Here is a 21662-nt window from a genome sequence, read left to right on the forward strand (position 1 = left end):
TTGCTGACCCAATGCAGCAGCTATGTAGCTGGTGCGGTACACTAGCCAGTTCGAACCACACCGTCCAAAGTCTGGACGGTGTGGATGCAAGATACATACATCATGGCTGGGTCTGCACGCCCCGTTAATGGACAGTGCAGATTACAAAACACACCACCGTGGAGCCCCACATGATGGATGATTGGAGTGGATGTCACATACATCACGGTGAAACCCCACCGTCCCACCCATGGACGGTGTGGATATACACTACGTACATTAAGGTGGGGTATATCACATACCTCATGATGATATACATCAGGTGGGTCCCACATGGGGCCCACCACACATACACACATATATATAATATTATAATATAAATATTACTATTTATATTAAAACAAAACAGCGTCCAGGGTCGCTGGATGCAAATACATTTATGGGGATATAATTGAGGTGGGTCACACCGTCCAGGAGGCTGGATGGTGTGGATCTAGTGCATTCATCATGGTGGGCGGCAAGGGAGAGAGAGAGAGAGAGGGAGAGATAGAGAGACGGTGTGCGGCGGGGAAGCTCCGCCACTATGAGCTCCCCTACAGCTTTACAATACATACATCAAGTGGGTCCCATTACATATGGGCCCAACAATAAAAAGAATCAACGGTGGATATCCCTTCTCCCCCAAAGTGCAAGGTCTAGATGACCTTTTCATACTAGGAAAATAAACATTATGATAGGATCCATGGAGAATGGCCCCAACATGGAATAAACATATGGAACATGGTGGGCCATCTGCCACACTTAGGGTCCAAAATGAGATCTGTACCATCAATCGGTAGGCCTCACACTAGGTCCATCAAAAATAAAATCTAAGCCTATAGAACACCCACCTTAAATCTCTTCTTCCTTCTTTCGCCAATGCATGTTAGAGCTCCAAAGGAACAATTTTAACGGTTGAGATGAAAGTTGGATGGTGGAGATGGGAGATAGGAAGTGGGCTACACAAAGCTCTCTCATGGAGCTTGGACGTTGGGTTACTTGAGAGAAAATGAGAGAGCGAGATGAGAGAGAGGTTGTGTGTGAGAGAGAGAGAGAGAGAGAGAGAGAGAGAGAGAGAGATGGGTGTACTTGATAGGTAAGGGTTGTAAGAGAGAGAGAGAAAGAGTTGACTTTGGAGTTGCTCTTGTACTTGACATGATAGGATGTGGTGTGATTGATTGATGGGACATGTTCTCTTGGGATTACAAAACGCGGTGTTTTCCTCAAATTGAACGCGGGCCCATATCTCCTGGCTCAGGTATCGCCTCAGTGTGAGAGACGCGGCAACGGCACGGTCGCACTTGTACAAGTCTAGGGTCGAGCCGACTCTGGAATATGGGATACAACTCAGGGTTGTGCATAAATACCGATAACAAATCGCGGGTCGTCAGAATTCGACCACGAGAACCACGAAAGCCTGCGGAATGGTACGGGCTAGGGTACGGGTCTTACAATATATGATGAACATATATGGTTGGCTAACTAGTGGACTAATTTGGCTGACTTAGGTGAACTACGGTGTAAGCGGAACTGGGTGCAAGAATCCTATGTAGTCCAACTACTGGCGGTTGTCCGTCTTTGGTATGAATTGGTTGGATTGGCCTAGGGCAGTCGATTCAGTAGGGCTGCCCTTTTGAATTTTTTCAATTTGTTGGCCAACCCAATTACCAATAGACTAATATTTTATATAATGCCACAATCAATTCTATTCAGGAATAGGCAACCAATTAAACAGTATTTCAGGATATTATAACTAATATGGGCAAACAAATGGGCATGCAAGTGCATTATTCAATCATCGCGTAATTTACATAATTAGCTAATTAGGCGCATGTATCAGGGAAAAATATGGAACATGTGGGCATGAAATTTAAGTTTATCCAGTTTATTCTAGCATGCAATCAATAATCGACAACCATAAACGAAAATTTTACTTCATGGAGGATAATAGGACTAAGGATTAGTCACTAGTTAACATACAATTCAGAAATTTCATTGCATAATCATTATTTGTGACATAGGTTTGATAATTGGCAACCTAAAGGTAATGGTCCGCACCTAAGAGTAGTCCGTTGGGTTTCTAGTGCCTCCACTAAGATTCGGGTCCGTGGATGGGTGTATCGAAGCCCTGCATTGATGGGATTAGCTTGTAAGGGCGCATGCAAATGGCCTACAAGGCTGAAATTTGAAGAGGGCTAAAGGATTTACTTTTCTATTATTGGTGGGCCGCTCTCTATGGTGGGGCGCGGTTGAGGGGTCCGTTGTGAGCATGCAAATGGCCCTCCCCAAAGGTGTTCTTTCTTCCATGACTCCTCACTCCCTCTCTTCCTTGCAGCTGGAAATTCATATGGGGGTGAGGGAGTGAATTTCTGGGCCTTATATAGCCCGAATTTTATGTCCAAATGGCCTTGAGGTCCCTTCTTCTAGCATGCATCCCCTAATGGGCTAAATTTTGGCCCATATGGCTATTTTAGGGGCCCCCTGACCCATCTGTGCCATGAGGCAGATGCCTTATCACTGGATAAGTGATTGGTCCAAATTTGGCGGCAATCAGACGTCTTGATTGACCGTGGGGGCTTTATTCGTAATCGAGAGTCATTGATGTTTGATCAGGGCTCCAATTATATGGATATGAGCAGGAAAATATCCTTAACTCATACCTTGAGTTCGGTCGTGATCTAATGGTCGAAAAACCACAACTTCGCGAAATAGTGGGGGGTTCATTTCACTTAAGTTTCAGGTTTCAGCCTTGGGTATTTATAGATTTCGAGCACTCGGCCTCTTGTCCAAGTTGTACAGTTCTGGGTACTATCTTGATTCACCACCCTGGACGTCAAGTCCAATGAAACGAACATTATTTTATAGTTTCGAAACTAGTGGCCCATTAATGAGCGGCCTAGAGCTTGTTTAGATAATCGGGGTATTTCTGAAATGAATTGGGTAGGGAGATTTTTTTTATGCACAATGGTTAAGGTTTGGATTAGCTAAGTCCATAGTGTGACCTATTCACAATTAGCAAAAATAGTGATTCGGTCATTATCACTCTAAACCATCAGTTCTTAGGCTAAACGGATAATTGGGTTACTTTGGTTTGTTAATTAAATCCGACCCTTAGTTGTCTTGGCTTTAGGTAGATATTTAATTTAGTTGTGGTTGTCTCGATTGGTCAGTGGTAGGTTAGCTAGATTTGAGCCATAGATGAACAAATCATGAGGCTAGACTTGAAGTTTAAGTGATTGAGGAGATTCGTTAGCTTTCTATAGTTGATTAATCAGATTTGTGTGGTTCTTTACTGGTAGCGCCTACGTATAGGCTCACCTTGAGCGTCAAGGGTCAGTAAGTGACGACGTAGGCAAGTTATATATATATAATTTATGAAATTTTTATTTTTTGGAAATTCAAAATGGTGAAAATCCAGGACGTTACACTAAGTCTTGAAGACTTGCAGCATCAATGCATGAAGATATAGGTAAAACAAGGTGCCTTGGTGAAACTAGCCATAGACCCCTTTAGTTCTAAAACAACCTACCTTTAGATGATGTAAGTGCTATAATGTATAAAACACACTCTTGTCTGTCAAATTTCAATGAGAAAAAATAACTTATGATATAGTTCACCTTCAAGTGAATCAAGATGAAAAGTTCATCTTCAAGTGAATCAAGAAGATGGAAAGTTCACCTTCAAGTACAAGTAATGAAGATGGAAAGTGCAAGCTTAAGTACACGTCACGAAGTTGGAAAGTTCAAGATGAAATGAGTTCAAGTTCTACTACACTTAAAATAGATAATCAAGCTCCACCTTCGACTACACTTCAAGTATAAGATCAACTATACTTTATTGAAGATTCAAGAAGAAAATTCAGGCTTTACACTTTAATGTTCAGTCTTCTCAGGTATAATAGAGCCTAGAAAGACCTTAGACTTATGTACTTTCAAAAGACAAACTTATCTGGGTTTTTATACTTTGGTTTAAGTTCGACTAGTCTAGGCCTTGATTCGACTAGTCTAAGCTGTGACTCGACTAGCCTAAGATAATCTTCGACCAATCCAAGTTTGAAATAAAAAAATGGATATTTTTGGTGCTTTCTCGACCAGTTGAGTAGACTGCTCAACTAGTTGAAGAGGGACATTCGACCAGTCGAGGGTCACTCAACTCAAAGTCCAACAACCATATTTTGGCTCCCTCGACCAGTCGAGCAGGGCCTTCGACCAGTCGAAGAATAGTTTTATCCAATCGCGTCTAAAATTTAAAATTTTGTTAGATCTTAGACGAGTCGAAGGAGACCTTAGATAAGTCGAAGCAATAACATTTCTAACTATAAATAGAGGCATTCTCGCATTTCAAAATTACTCATTCAAGCTAAGAAAAGCCTTCACCAAGAGAGAGAGAAGTCCCCACTATCTTCAAGATATTACATGGTATTTTAATATTTTGTTTATATAACTTTTTGTTTTAATTCCTTGATCTTTTTTCATGAATCTTATTCTTTAAAGAGAGTAATTTCTCTTTTTTGAGATCTTGAGGAATTCAAATAAGTAGCCTTTGGTTTGAATTAATTTAAAATCAATCTAGAACCTAGAACCCTTGTTTGTGTTACTGGACATTGAACATTCTACTTCAAGCGAAGTGGTTCTACAGGCTACATCAAAAACATCTTCAAAGAGAAGATAAGTACAATTCTATTATTTGTATTTTGATTTCTTTGAGATAGCCAGAAAATCTCATGTGTTGGTTTTGACTGAGATAGCCAGAAAATCTCAGTGTGGGGTTTTGTTTGTGATATTCCTTCTAAAATCACAACTGTATAAGGTTTTAAGGTGAACTTGTGAAAACCTTATTTTTAGTGAACGCCAATATCACGTGGGTTATGATTATTAGGAGTGGAGTAGGTGTGGCTGTTTGATAATAGTTGGTGTACACACTGAACCATTATAACTCTTAGTGTTGTGGTGAATGGTTGTAACTTTATTTCTGCACTGGTGAATGATCGTAATAGATAGGTTTATTATCTCTTACTTGGTTTGAAGTCTTAATCCTTACAAACGTTCGTGAAATCAGGTTGTCCTACCTAAAACTTTATTTTTGGTGTAAGGTTGTCCTACCTAAAACTTTATTTTTGGTGGAAGGTTGTCCTACAAACTAAGTTTGAATCAATTTTTCAATACTAGTGCTATTAAGATTTGTGATTTATTCTGATTTATTTATGATTTCAGTACTTTGAGTTTTTATTTAGCATAGTCCTATTCACTCTAGGATTGTTAAACTCGCCTTTTTCAGATGATACACTTATTAGGAAAACCCTTGCTTTTTTATCCCAAGCCTAAGTCTTAAATATGAACAAGTTCAGCTAGGCTTTTAAAGGTTTAGGGCTGCTGATAATTAGAAATAAAAACTGTAGAAATTAGAGCTCCATCGATTGAATCGACTGTTCCTCTCAATTGAATCAAAAGTAGCTAAAACTTTCCATTAAACAAATCAGTGAAATTAGAGAATTGTTGATTGAATCAACAGACCAATTAACAATGTCAATTTGAGTTGATCGAATCAACAAAATATTCGATCAAATCCACAACTAGTCATTACGTATCCGTTGAAGCCTTTAAAAAAAAAGGGCACTTGGACCTTTGCAAACTAGATAGTTTTTAATTGTTTTAGAGGCTCTCTGCATACAATTCCTATTATCTATATTTAGACAATAAACCAAGGAGTTCATGTCATTTTCCTTGTGATTCATCACTTTATATGAGCATTCTAAGCTTACCTTGAAGATACACATGTTCTCTTGCATTCTCTAGATGTTAGATACTAATCCTATAGGTAAATCTTTTGTCTATCATATTTTAGAATGTCCATCTAGGTGAATCTTCAATTGGAACTAACTATCCTATTTATTGTAGGAGATTCGACCAACCCACTCTCCTATTACCTTAACACTCTTAATAGGAAAAATATTACAAGATAGCTAATTGAGGAGCTGAAGACGTTCCATTTTAAAGATCGAGGAAGCTGAAGAGAAGTTGATTCAAGTGTAAAGAAGCATATCAAGAAGTACACTATCAACGGGGCTCATCCAACTAGTAAAAGTTATGTTTTGAGTCCATTGTATACTCAATTTTTGTGAAGATTTGATTATAGAGTTTGCAATATAAACTCAATTAAGTCACTTTATGAGCCACCGGTGGGTGTGTACGTGGATCCTTGTGTAGGATTGTAAAGGTTCTTAGTGAACCTATATAAAACCTTGTGAGAGTTTTTGTGTTAGCCACCGATGGGTGTAAACATGTAAGTCACCGGCGGGTCTGTATGTAGATCCTTGAGTACAATTGTAAAGGTTAATGGTGAACCTAGAGAAAACCATATGAGATAGTGAAATTTGAAAAAATTGAGTTTGAGTTCTTCATCTGAGACTGGATTAAGGATTTAACTGAACTACTATATATCTTTGTGTTTGTGATTGTTGATATGTGCATCCAATTCTATTTATGTTTATGATTAGATTTGTTTATTTCATATGGATTTATGAATAGATTGTATGTTAGGTGGTTAATTTTTTACTCACACTAGATATCTCTATCTCACATCATAAACTACTTCGCATATATAGTTGTATCTTTTACAGTTTATGATATTGGACCCATTCCACCTTGTGGATTAAATTGGATTAATTGGTAAATAATTTTAAAATATCTAATTCACCCTCCTTTAGGTCTTAGCTAGGGCTGTACATGAGTCGAGCTAGCTCGAAAAGCTTACTCGACTCGGCTTGAGTCAGTTGGATTGACTCAACTTCAAAGGCCGACTCGGGGTGAATTAAGCTCATTTTCTAAAGCTCGAGTTAAGTTCGAGCCGAGTTCGAGCATGGTGCATTTCAACTCGACTCGACTCGAACTCAACTCGACTTGAAGCTCGAACTCGAGCTCGGCTTGGCTCGAGTAATATTTTAAAATTTTTTAATATTATATAAATTATATTAATATTAAATATACATAATATATATACTTAAAATTTAACAAGTAAAAAGTTTAAAAGTCAAAAGATAAAAGAAACCCTACCCAACCCTACCCTCCCTCTCTTTCTTTCCCTTACTGCACCCAGCACGCTGCTGCCCGTCGGTCGCCGTCTCCACTGGCCAGATACCCTCTCTATCTCTCATTCCCCTCTCTATCTATCTCGAAACATATGAACAAGTTTGACTCGACTCGAGGTAAACTCGACTTGACTCGAACCACTAGCTTGACTCGACAAATTTGGCAAACAAGCCAAGCTTCAATGTTGAGCTTGAGCTCAAACTCGAGTATAACATGGAGGAGTCGAGCCGAGCTTGGCCCACCTCAACTCGACTCGGCTCGATGTACAACCCTAGTCTTAGCCATAATTCTAAGTTTCTTAAGCTTTCGCTTTATGGTATCGTATTAGATAATTGTACAATTTCATCATCGGATGATTGAACATACTCTTTGGCTGAAGATCCAGCTCTTTTCTGACAACCTGGAGGATTGGACGATGACGCTTTTGTTGGTTTGGCCATAGGAGATCGAGCAAGTGGAGAAAATTTATCAATGATCAATTAGACTGAAAAATTCCATTGGCTTTTATAGTAAGAAGACCAACAGGTCCTAAAGGTGTCTGTCGATAAAGGGAAGTAGGGCAGAGAGTCCAAAAAGAAGGCATATGAACTCTTATAGCAGTTTGTGATGATGGATAGAAACTCATCATTTGATTTGATGTGATGACGTGTATAAGGAGAATTGAGAGAGAGTTGGCAAGAAGGAAAAGGAATAGACTGGCCAAAGACAAATTGATGGGTGAGGAGATTAGGAATACATGTCTACCACGTTCTTGGTGTTATTTCCTCGGTTCACACTAGCATCATTGACTGATATATCTCGAGCCAAAAGATAATTGGGCATTGTTCAACCATGTTCAAGTTAGATGCATTGAAGTATTTATTGGTGAATTAGTCTGGACCGATCTTCCACTCCAAAAATGGGCAGAATGTACGGTCGGGTCAATTAGGCTTAAGAGAGAAGAAAAAAGTTAAACAACTACCAAAAGAAAGATTTTAAATGGGCAAAAATCTTTCGTCGACCATAAGAAGAAAATTAGTCGATGTTCTTGTTGAGGGTCAAATATTGCATATCAGACCCCACTTATTGCCTAGATTTACGAACATGGTACTGTTTAACAGCCCTATTTTAATCGTGTTTGTGATGCAGGGTGTATTTAGGAGTCTGGACTGAAAATTAGTACTAAAAGCATGGATTTGATGCTCTGAAGCCACCAAGGCAAGGGACGGACTCCAGGAGACCGAGATCAATGGATTTACACACCAGAGATCTGAGAAAATTGAGAAACTGAAGCTTAAGTGGCTCGAAATTGGTCCAGAATGCAAGATCACAGGGTTATCACCATCTGTTTGGTTCAAAACTTCATACATGGCCTGAGGACCATAATTAACCATACAAATCAAAAATTAGCCATTGGATCCCTGTGGAAGTGGCCCAACGGACAGATCATCCCATAAAACAGTGAATTGGGGCCCACCTGATATCTGGATATGCTTCAATTTTGGCAACGTCTCAAATGAGATGATGAGACGGATGGATGGAGCGGATTTCTCATTAATACTCATTATGGACCCCACCAGTGTTAAGGGTGCACGGTGCATGATTGCATTCGTCGTACACCGAGCCGAGGTAAGTGGTCAAAGGACCTTTGACCAATCAATTCGAAAGGAATTTGAATTCCTTTCTTGCTGCCGCTGCGAACGGTGAAACAGAGCCCGCGGTTGGGTTTTGTGGGCCACCACCGTGCATTAACAGCTTGATCCGAACCGTCTATCAGGTAGAAGGAGAAAAACCAATTGAAGTTGCTCATATTTGGCGGCCATGCACATGCACATGATCGCTATAGCGATCGCAAGAAGATCGTTTAGTTGCCATTGCAGCCTGATTATCTCAGTGGGCCACATCAACGGATGATCAAAACCTCCCATCCCCCGTATAAATTTTGAGGATAATATTATAGAAGGCGTGGATTTCGCTGATGGAATCAATCATGGGTTCACCAACCACAGCGCAAGACTCCTCTATTCGAACGCTATCCACTAGCGACCGAATAGAGGATCTCAGTGGGCCACCATCATGGTCCTTATGATCAATCTAAACCGATAATATTATCCAGGTGACAGTTACGACCACGATCACGCTGACCTTTTGGTCCCATGCAAGAAATCGCGAGAATATATCATCCAAACGGAGGACGGACGGTAGAGTAGAAATCTTGATGGGCCATAGAGAATTCGAGCCGTACCACATCATTTCTAAAATTTTTTTCGAGAGGAATTCAATGGACGGGTAGGATCTCTCTTTTGACATCTTTCATGGCCCCACCAAGCTTCAACACAGCTCCCCTGCGTATAGATTACGCACGTACAGCGCGTCCGGAATTTGCCCAGACTCTCAGGGCTGTTACACATCCATAGAGAGGATCAGATGGACGATCCTAACGGTCCATAATTCAGAGAAGGGAATCTCGACGGTGCCTACGCTGTCAGATCTCGTGGAATGGACGATCTTGCATCCCGAATTCAATTCAAACGCAGGATGCTGTTGCAGGGTGCGGTTCATTTTCTGCGAAAGGAGGTCGGTTCTTCCACCGACTCCAGCTGTCCATGCACCACCTCTTCGTGCGGAAGCTTCAACTGACTGACCTTTGGCCGTTATAAAGAGAGAAGAGAGAAGAGGGTCAGGGGATCTCTACGGCTGGGACGTTTGGACGACAGTAAAGGGGAGAGATTTTCAGTTGCTGGTTTTATTAGTGTTTTTTTTTTAAAAAAAATTTATTTATGAATTGTTTGAGAATTAGCCCAATCATGTCTATGATGGCCTAAACCTCTTATACTAGGGCTAAGAGGTGAAGCTTGTAGTGTGATTAGGATGGTGGCTTTGCTTTGATTCATGGTTATTGAACTCTTATGGATTTTAGTTTGATTATTAAGGAATACTTTTGGTTTTTAATGGTTTATTGTGACTTAAATTACAGTAGATCTGCAATAGCTTTGAGTATGTTCTTTTCATTATGAGATTGTGAACTTGGGAACCCTGTTATTCATTATTGTCTCATGGGAATGGTTGGGTGATGGAACCCTTCCTAACTTTCATAATTCTCTCATGATTGGCTATGAGATTGGTAAATTGCTATTGTTTGTCATAGTCTCCTGGGTATGGTTAGGTGACGGAATCACTTCCAAATCTTCGCTAATCTTATCTGTTGATGATTAGATCCATGAGAAGTTCAGAGATCTGACAAATTTCTTCTTACCAATTGGATATGATAGGACTTTTATTCCACTTGTGTCCCTGAATCAATACAAGGTAACTTCCCAATTGCTATAAGTGGATCCTTGGCACCCTAGTTTCCTACCTCTGATTTATTTAAGTTTTAGATTAATATTTCACCATTATTCCCTCAAATTCATTCGATATAGATTTCATCTTAGTCTAATTCTAGTTCTACTTAGTTTTAGATTACGTACAAGTTTCAGTCCCTTGGGATTCGACCTCGGTCTCACCGAGTTTACTATTACATCACAACCCTATACTTGGGAAGTGATCAAGTTTTTGGCGCCGTTGCCGGGGACTGACGGTTTCATTTTCTGAGATTAACTAGTTTTGGGATTAGTTTAAGATTAGGTTAGGATTAGGTTTTTCTTTTTTCTGATTTTTAGAAACTAACCTAACTTTTCTGTTTTGTAGGATTCTGAGATAGACTTTCTAAATTGGTTTTAACTTAGGAATCTCTAATCTGGTAAGTTCTTTCTAACTTCTCCTCTTACTTTCCATACTGTTGTAGGATCATTTCTTTTATTTTTTTAGGATTAGATTCAGAATTAAGGTTTCACCATGAATGAATAAAAGTGGCTAGAGTGGGCACGTGAGTATGGTAATCTATTTCTAGAAAGCGAGAGGTTCCGTGAAAAAGTGTTAGATGCTTATGCTTGGAAACAACCTATGTCTTAAAATTTTTCTAAAACCATGATTGAGAACCGATTGGAATATGATTCTCCACCAATTAAAAAGTCTATACGCGATCATATGAGGGAGAATAATTACACCCCACCGATTAACAAAACAGTACGTGAGTGTTGGGGTTATCATAACTGTGGGAGTGAGAATTATTATCACTCATCCGATAAAAAGAAAACAATGCGTGATTATATTATGAGTAATAATATGTATTACCAACCATCAGATACTCTCACCTATGATCCGTATGACTATAATCAGTAGAAACATCAAAATTGGGGAAATTAACCAACAACATGTTATAATGATTATTCTCTTAGATCCCCTACCTTTAAGATCCAACCAAAAATGATCCAAGAGGATTCATTTTAGCGTAACATGGCCTGTCTTGTGGAAATTAGAAAATCGTTGGAAGCGCTTAATTCATGCCTTGATAAGGTAGAAGAGGCTCGTTCATCCCAGCCACAATTCATTCCAGAAATACAATGCGACGAAAGTGATCCTAACTTGCTTTTGAAGAACTCTAAAATTACAAATGAGAAGTTTGAGTCCATTAATGAGCATATGGTTCAATTTCCCGATGAGTTGATCTCGATGACGGTTCAAATGATCAAGAGACGTGGGTGTCTTTCAAATACAATGATATAGACACACTTTAATCACATGACACACCTGATTTTAATGATGAGGAAGAGGTTAGTTTATTCCAACCTCAACCTAATCTAAAAATAGAATGTGAGGAATGTGATCCCATCCCAAGTGTATATTGCACTGAATTGGACGATGATGAGTATTAGGATTCAATCTCCAGTTTGGCTTGTATCAATATCAAGAGGTTGAGGAAGTTGTCAACCATAGTGATGTACTTCACCAATTTGACATGACCAATTTCAACGCGGAGAATGAATCGCTTCCACCTAAACCTTCAAACCTTTGTGATGCATGTTTAGACCACTCCTCTGAATTGAATGATGTCATGATTCGGGAGATGGATGAGTCGCCCGATATGACTCTGGGAATTGAAACCATTCAGTTAAGGCCACCATTTGAGTTGCCAACTATTGATAATACAGTACCTTTACTGGGTGGTACTGATGAACAGAGTTCTCACATCCATGCGTCGCTAATTGATCCTCAATTTGTCTATGCAGGGTAAAAGTAAGAGATCATACCTCCTTCTACTTTTAAAGATGATGGAGTCCTTGAGCATTTCATTACAAATGTTAATGTGGAAAATAAGTCACTCTCAGCTGAATTTTTCAACTCTTTGGACGATTGCTTGGCACACCTTCCAGATTCAAATGAGCTTATGATTAAAGAAATAGTGGATGCCTCACAAGAGAATATGTCGGTAGTTATTACTAACCGAGAGAATCCTTACTCTGAAGCCCCTCATTCCCCAGACCCTGAATGTTTGCCATTAAAGGAAGAGGAGCTGAAAATTGAACCGAAGTCTGGAACTTCGGAATGTGTTGAGACTACATTACTTCCTGAGAATTCTTCTGAATTTTATCTACCTGTAGTCTCCAATTCACCATGGGGTACTAACTTTGAAACTTTCTCTGTCACAGGTGAATCATATATACTTTGGACACCTCAGAAAATTAAAAGGAAACCTTATGCTGAGGTCCATAAATTTCTCTGGAAATTTATGCTCCAGGGCATCCAAGCCTATTACAAAAAGGGCTTTTGGATAATCTTGTTGAGAAACCTACTGAGAAATTTATCAAGATACTGGTTGGAAGAGGAACCTTGCAGCATGACTGAGTAATTTTTCCCTACTTTCATAGGACTATGATAGTTTGCTTTATGTTATTCTAGGATAGACGGTTTTCTGCCATTAGGTTTGTTTGCTTCCTGCATTGTTTTAGGATAGTTTGCTTTCGTGTCTTCACTCTCATGCTAACCGGCTTTCATGTTGTGATCATTGTGGAAACATCTTTCTCGATTCCTTCATCCAAGTACTGTCTTCCCATCACTTCTCATTTACTTTCGTTGTCCCATGTGCATTGCATGCTCATATATATTTTATATTGAGGACAATATAGATTTTAGGTTGGGGGTGGGAGATGAGGTTTCCTAATAAGTGTTTTCTTGGTCTTGATTAGAAATTTGTGAAAATTTTTTTAAATTTTTTTTAGAATTTCTTGTGAATTCGAAGTGATTTTGACGACCATCTTTGATTTAGAATTATAAGATTAGTGATGTTGGTAATTTATGACTCTTGGATTCAGTTGTCTGTTAGATTTCACAGTTAAGTTTGAATTGTTAATCCATGATTAGAAGTTTTAAACATTGATTAAGTCATGATTTCACAAGACATAACTCACTTGCACATTTAGGTTTTAGTTCGATATTGAATTGTAACTTAGTGATCATTAAGCATGGAAGGAACCAACATGGGGAATTTGTCCATCATATTTAATAAGAAGAATATAGAAAAAGAAATAGTAGTTTTTTTTTTAATAAAGAAGAAGAAAAAAAGAATGAAAGTAAAAAAGAATACCTAGCTAAAAAGCAGTTGTCATCAGAAAAGGGTTGGGTGTACGATCTTCACCATAGGTTTGCTCCCTACAGGTGTAGATTTGATTCCCCTCCCCCTCGATGGAAAAATCAAAAGTTGGAAGAATGAAAAGAAGAACTGTAAGGCAAGTTCTGGTTTAGGTTTTGGTTGTCCTGAATGCTTTTTGGATCATCAATGTTATCATGGAAATTGACAATTGGATCTCTTAATGATGGTAAGCTGGGATTACACTATACACCGATGAAACTGAATCTTTAGAATTTTTCTAATTGATGGATTAATACCTTGAACTTGACTATGGAATTTACCGTACGCTTGAGTCCATGAGAAAGTAATTCCTAACATTCATGAATCTTAGAATTCTAGGATCTGGATAGTTTTTCAAAAAATCACTTGGTTTCAGAGAAATCATCCTGTAATTCTCAAACTTATTTTTTGCATACTTTGCTCGAGACTAGCAAGATGCTGGTTGGGGGTTGTATTAAGGGTCAAATATTGCATATCAGACCCTAGTTATTGCCTGGATTTACGAACATGGTACTGTTTAACGGCCCTATTTTAATCGTGTTTGTGATGCAGGGTGTATTTAGGAGCCTGGACTGAAAATTAGTACTAAAAGCGTGGATTTGGCGCTCCGAAGCCACCAAGGCAAGGGACGAACTCCAGGGGACCGAGATCGATGGATTTACATGCTAGAGATCTAAGAAAATTGAGAAACTGAAGCTTAAGTGGCCCGAAATTGGTCTAGAATACAAGATCACGGGGTTTTCAGCATCCGTTTGGTTCGAAACTTCATACATGGCCTAGGGACCATAAATTAACCGTACATGTCAAAAATTAGCCATTGGATCCCTGTGGAAGTGGCCCAACAGACAGATCATCCCATAAAACAGTGAATTGGGGCCCACATGATATCTGGATATGCTTCAATTTTGGACTCAACATCTCAAATAAGATGATGCAAGAGATGGATGGAGCGGATTTCTAGTTCTACTTAGTTTCAGATTACGTACAAGTCTCAGTCCCTTGGGATTCGACCTCGGTCTCACCGAGTTTATTACTACATCACAACCCTATACTTGATGAGTGATCAGTTCTCAATAATTTGATCACAAAAATTAAGAAAGTATTCACAAAACTAAAATTGAAAAAGCAAAAAAGGACCTCCTATCAGTTGAGAACCTTTGGTCGAAAGGTCATTAAGACCCCAATGGAGGTGAGAAATAACAAAAGGAGCCAACGCTATCCTTTCGTCAACTGCAAGAGCTTCGACCAAGACGGTTTACTCTTTAGTTGGTTGACTGGCTTAGACGCAACACAAAAAAATGACAAATCCACATTAGGAGGAAAGCACAATGCTCTTGATGGGAGGTCTCAAATTTGGTCTTAGCCTCATGTTCCATGTAAGGGTTGTATGTCATTTGAGCATTGAAACTGTCGAAGGGAGTATCGATCAGACTAGGGTGATACCTTGGATAGAATTCATACCCCATGGGTGAAAGACCCATTAGGACACATATATCTAAGAGGGTAAGACTCATGGGACCATATCTAAAGTGAAAACAATTGGTCGAACGACTCCAAAAAGAAAATAAACTACAACAATGAGAAGGGCAAGATTAGGAGCAATCTCAGAAACCGATAGGTGAGTACACTCGGCAATGCCGATTTCTTTCCATAGGGATTAATATTTGGCCTTAACCCTCTTATACTAGTGAACCCATTTTGGAGTATTTTTGGTCCATAATCTGATGGATTTATCAGGATGCCAGTGGTTCTAATCGATGAAGTCATGATTGATCAAGTAACTTTCCTTCTCACCGGTAGGAAAATATGGAAAAATATCAGAAAGGTCCGAAGAAGAAGTAGGAGGGAAGGCTGGATGTAAAAAAAAAGAAGTACAGAATTAGAGTCAATGTATTCAGATGAAAAGATTACCCATGGATTGATAGAAACATGAAGCGGTTCCAACAAAAGAAGAAGTGGAGATGCAGGAGTTGAAGATGAAGCATAAGATTTTCTTGGGAGCCATGGTAATCAACAAAGAAAAGAAAGATTTAGGTTTTGAGTTTGAGAAATCGAAAATTCAAAAGAGGAAGAAGAGAGGCGAATAATTGTATGTAAGCACACCACATGTGTAACATTAATTGCCAAATGATAACAAGAGCGATTTTTGAGACAAAAGTTGCAGTGGTAGTATGGTATTGCTTTCTCTAATCAACACGCGGCCAAAGCCTGAAAAATGAACGAAGCGATAGAAGCGCCATTCATAGGTTAAATGAATGAGGGTGTTTCCACATGGCTTAACAATAAATGCTGGTTAAAAGGTTTTAGTTTATCTCTATTCTTGGCCGAATAAAGAGAAATGTGTAAGTCAATGTTTGGACAAGATCTAGGAGTACCGAATTAATGGTACAGATGCAGCCACGTGGTAAGCACGAAATCTTCAATACGTGTGTTGAATATATGGAGGATAACTCATTAATGACTAGGTCTCCAAGGAGTTGTGACGCTTGGGTAACCTTTGGATAAGGATGAGTAACCATTAGGGCTACGCCAACATCGAGTTATGATTGATATCTAGTTATCGTGATAAGGATGTGTTTGACAGAGGCGATGTATGATTGAATAAAGGCAACTGCCACTTTATAGTTGGTAGTATATGGTATCACTACATAAGCACTGGTTACTCTCACAACGTCGCCATGAAGTCCATAAATATTAAAGGAGAACACCAAGTGAATGATGATATATCAAATCTAGAATCAACCCAACAATCAATTAATCAAACCAACTCCAGTTATTTATCCAGTTTTTTGGGACACTTATCAACTTCATCGATCAATAACGTGGAACCCTTGCCTTCTAAGAGTAATTTAGTCCATTCCTACTATATGTCAGATCAATTTAGTCATAACCAGTAGCTATAATTTCCTTTCATCTGTGCTTGCATGCCGTATCTAAAGAAAATCAGTCTTAGGAACCATCCACCTGCGCTCACATGCTGGGTTAACAGTATAATAACTTGTAATCTTGACATTACTCATTCTTCACTCATCAACATGTTACTTGGTTAAGCAGAACGATGATCTTGTTTTAGTATTAACTTTTGTTTTTCTGCCTTCATCTTTACTCTCCGTTCGATCAAATACTCATTTAACCTTCAAAAGTCTTTAGTTTCCAAGGCAAAAAAGAACTTATTGGAGGAAGAATCACAACATCTGCAAATTGCCTGATTAGTGCACTTCTTGACAGTTGTTAGAATAGATGATTGGTCTGTCGACCATTTAATTACTCACTCCTCCATCTCGACACCAGAGGTCAGTGGCATTTCAATTTGAGTCAGGCTGCAAATCAGTTCTGGCATGCTCGCAAACTACACATGTGTTTCACTTGTCCGAATTCCAAACCACTGTCTAAATTGTGGAAGATAACAATTACATGCATTTCACAGCTAGTCACAATCTTAAATATGAACGATTGGATTTCAAAATTGCTTAACTTTCTTTTTAATATTTTGATAACATCACCTGTTCAAGATTTCAATTGTTGAGAGGAAATGAAAATAAAAAGAAATAAACGCAGGCTAAGATTGCGAAAGTAGGTAATAATGGATGGAAAATAGACTTTGATGATTGGATTGAAAGGAGTAAGTTGGTTCAAGAAGAATGACTCCATAGCTTATGGTTTAACTGATGATACTGTTTTTGGTAGGGGTTTAATGGTGGAAACGGTTTCGTGTAGCTAAGGCTTAGATGAAAACCACAATGATAATGATGAGTTATACATGAAACCCCTTGGCAAAAGGTTCTTTTTTCCCCCTTGAGCCTCCTTACAGAAGATCCCCGCCAAAAGTCGAGCAGATCGTTCTTCCCATGGTGGAGTGGAGGTCTTTTTGTCAAATTTCCATCATTGGCTGGTTGTTTTCTAACCACTCATTTGAAATAACCAAAAGTGAAACAATCGGATGGCTAGGATCATGAAACCGGCATAGTTTATGTCATGGTCTAAAACAACAGCGATAACGCGTGTGTGAATATTGGGAGATTAGCTGATCCTTTCTCATGTGGTTAAGAAATCATATCATTTTGTACAAAGCCATGAGCATTTATGTGTGGAGATGTTAACATAAACCTACTCCAACCACAGGCGCATTTCTCGTGGTATTTTTGTCAAAATATCAATTTCATCATCCCACGATTCCTTGCCATTTTCCCGCAATCTTGAGGGAGAAGATATTAGGCGTAGATTCTCGTGTTAGTTTTCAACTAGTTTGGAAAATGGTGGTGACTCATCCTCCGAATTGCGGACGTCGCCGATCACATGAAGTACACGCACTTGGAAGCTGTGGGGGCACAAAAAGATGCCGGTGAGAAATCCACTCTGTCCATCAGTTTCTCAAGGTTACGATAGGACAGGAATCCTAATCTCAGGTAGGCCACACGACAGAAAATAGTGAGAATGAAAATGTTACCGTTGAAAACTTCCTGTTGAACCATGATGCTTATATGCCATCCAAACCCTTCATAATGTTATTACCACTAGGATAAACTGTAATCACAAATATCATCCTGATCTAAAACTTCTGTGGCCCTCACGAAGTTTCCAATTGTGGGCATTCGTGTTCCCTAATATGAGGCGCTGATATACAGCCATCCATACCGTTCAAAGAGTGGGCCATTGTCGATGAAGCATGTTAAAATCACATTGATCAGCCAATGCACAATGCTGCTTGTCCCATACACTTGTCAAGTGCCACGTGTGCTCCGAGTAATGGTGCCTGTGGAAAGCAGGCAGCTAGAAAACCTCATACCTACTTATACTGTTACGACTAATCACTATGATAGTTCACCACCATTTTTAAAGCAATGGGACCCATCGTATTCAATGGTTCAAAAAATTGAAACTTAGACTTGACTTGAAGATCCACTGAGTTGAGTGTGGACCCGTTTTCTGATTTCCACACACCTGATGAAGGAACATAAGGAAGAGGGAAGACTATATATTTGGATCATCGATTGATGACACCGTAGTTCCTGTCATCCCTGTCCTTGCTTGCATATATGCATCGCTGGATGGGAAGTTTTTATTATATAAATTTATAATGCAAGCCATTTTTACGGTAAAGAATGTACGAATCATTTTTACCGTACGATTTTTGTGTGTGCTTGTCCCGGATCCGAACCAGACTCCACCACTTTCACATAGAGCTGGGCATTTCATACCCGAACCGGTGGATCCGGCCCGATCAGACCTGATCCGACCCGATTCGAATAGAACCGATGGCCAGGACCGGTCAGAATTGGATAGCGAAATTCAGATCTGAATTATTTTCGGGTCGAATTCAGATAGGCCCTGTTCCGAATAGACCCGATCCGATTGGATCCGATTCGGACCGACCGGATCCGGACTCTGTGTGTGTGTGTGTGTGTGTGTGTGTGTATTCTTTTACTTTTACCGCTTAGGATTTAGGTTCGGCGCCAAAAAAATCCTGCCCATTCCCGTCAACTCTATCTCTATATCTTTATATATGTGATTCTATCTCTTTATCTCTGTTGAAGAAGAAGGTTGTAGGTATATACGGAAGAAAGAAAGAGGGAAGGAGAAAGAGACTCACAGCTCTCGATCGAGGAACAGTGTATGAAGTGGTTTTTGTAGGTCTGATCACGAGGTATGTTTTATATCCAAACCGTCCATCCATTTGGCGAGCTCATTTTAATGCTTGAAACAAAAAATAAGACAGATCTAACCATCAACTAGACCACACTGCAAAAACTAGTGAGAGATTGAACATCGACCATTGAAACCCTTTTCAGGGTCACCGAAGTTTTGGATCAATATCAAATTTGTTTTTCCTCTTCATTCGGGTACGTGTGACTTTATAAGATTTATTTTTCCTTTTCAATCAGGTACTTGTGACCTTATGAACAGATTGGATGTAAAATAAGCGTTATGGTGGGCCCTACAAATTTTTTAACGGTGAAAATCATTATCTCCGCCACTATTTATGGTGTGGTCCATATGATCGTTGGAGATGATTTATTTTTTGGATAATGCTCTAAAATGATCTCTAAAAATAGATGAACGGTGTAGATATAATAAATACATCACTGTGGGTCCCATGTAACTTTGATCTCCTTTGAACCGTTCTCACAACTCGGAGCTAGAGGAGCGTCTATGCTGTCTTCGCACGAAACGTACTATAGCAGCTATAATACAGCTGTGCTAGCTATAGTTTAGCTACAGGCAATAATAATAAAGGGTGGCGGATTACGTGTTTAGTAACTTGGTACACGAATAAACTCTGTGGGGCCCACCATCATTTATGCATTTTATCCACTCTATCCATCCATTTTATTAGTTAGTTTTAAGTGGTTAGCCCAAAAAAGAAGCATATTCAAAGATCAAGTGGACCACACCACTGGAAACAGTGTGAATTTAACGTCTACTGTTGAAAAGTTCTTGATCGCCACAGAAGTTTTAGATCAAGCCGATTTTTTTTTTTTACTTAATCCATGTCTTTTTGATCTTACTAACAGGTTGGATGACAAATAAAGATCACTGGAGTCCTTGGATAGATTTCAATGGTGGAAATCAATACTTCCACTATTTCCTGTGGTATGAGCCATTTGAGCTTTGGATATGATTCGATTTTGGGCTCAACCCTTAAAGTGGTCAGAAAAAATGGATGGACGGCGTGGATAAACCAAATGAATTCACGATAGGACCAACAGAGTTTACTCAGTACGATAAGAGCGTACTGGTTCGATTTCTTTATAAAGCTTCCTGGAGAAGCTACGTTGGTGTAAAGCTTCTTTAGCAAGCTATATAGCTGTACATTTTTATCTGTGTGGGACCCATCTTGAACTCTTTAGTTTATCCACATCGTCCATTAGTTTTTTCAGATCATTTTAACGGTTGATACTAAATTTTAAGTATATTTAATAATCAAGTAGGTCGCATCATAGGAGACGAAGAATAATAATTTCTACGCCGTTGAAAGAAACAAATTAACCTAGTCTTACCCAATCCGATCCGACTCGGTTTTTCTGACTGAGTCAGACTCGGATTGATTCAGGCCAGCAGGAGTTCGGATCTGTTCGGGTTAGATGACTCGAACTCGGCCCCGGATCGGATCAGGTTCGGGTCAGGCCATGCAAATGTCGAACATGGTCGGGTTCTACCGAATCTGATCCGACTCGGTCCGATGCCCAGCTCTACTTTCATAGTAAAAGAATATGATACTATACGGTTAAGAATATGATACTATACGGTTACACAAAAGGAGTTGTACGCACTCTATCTAGAGTACGATACCCTTTGATTTTCATCGAACTGATCCAAGCCATCCACATCCTCCATTTACATGCATGTATTATGTGTGACTTACCACTTGGTTAAACTCCAACATTCTTCCACTTGGGTCACATGCGGTATGTGGATATGGCAAGGATAAGTACACCTAGTCGTTAACTCTAGAGCTCGAAACTTTACCAGGTATTTATAAAGGATCGTGAGTAGTACCTAATATAATTTGGTCCATTGAGACCACTGGTATAATACCATGACAGATGTTACTTCATTATCGAAGTTAGACTAGGCATGATCATAGATACCAGCACTCCCAATTACATGGATCCTAATAGATTGAGTGTGTGGTATAAAAATCTTATGCCAAGTGTGAACTCACATGCAGACTTCTAAGCGGCCCTATCATCTTCACTGAGAGATGTCTACTGCCTCAATAATAGGTAAATCTCATTATTCATTTTACCTTATGCATGTATAATGAGTATACTTTATTGAATAGAAATTATAACCTGAATCGTCAATTAACCTTATTGAAAACGCATATGCAACTATAACAATTGTACTCTCACTGACCTGAGAGCTGTCAACGGGCTGGCTTAGAGTTAGTCTTGGCCCGAATTTTAAACTGTTTCGGGTTGGGCTGATGGGCCAGGCTTAAATAAAATTTTGATTTTGGCAAGCTCGAGCCTGACTCGTTAACACCCCTAACTGACCCTGAGCATCTTATGAGATGAGATGAAATTATCAGTTGGGATTTACATACACTTGACAATTATAGATCC

The sequence above is a fragment of the Magnolia sinica genome, chromosome 2 (assembly GCF_029962835.1).
Source record: "Magnolia sinica isolate HGM2019 chromosome 2, MsV1, whole genome shotgun sequence".
Taxonomy (NCBI): Eukaryota; Viridiplantae; Streptophyta; class Magnoliopsida; order Magnoliales; family Magnoliaceae; genus Magnolia; species Magnolia sinica.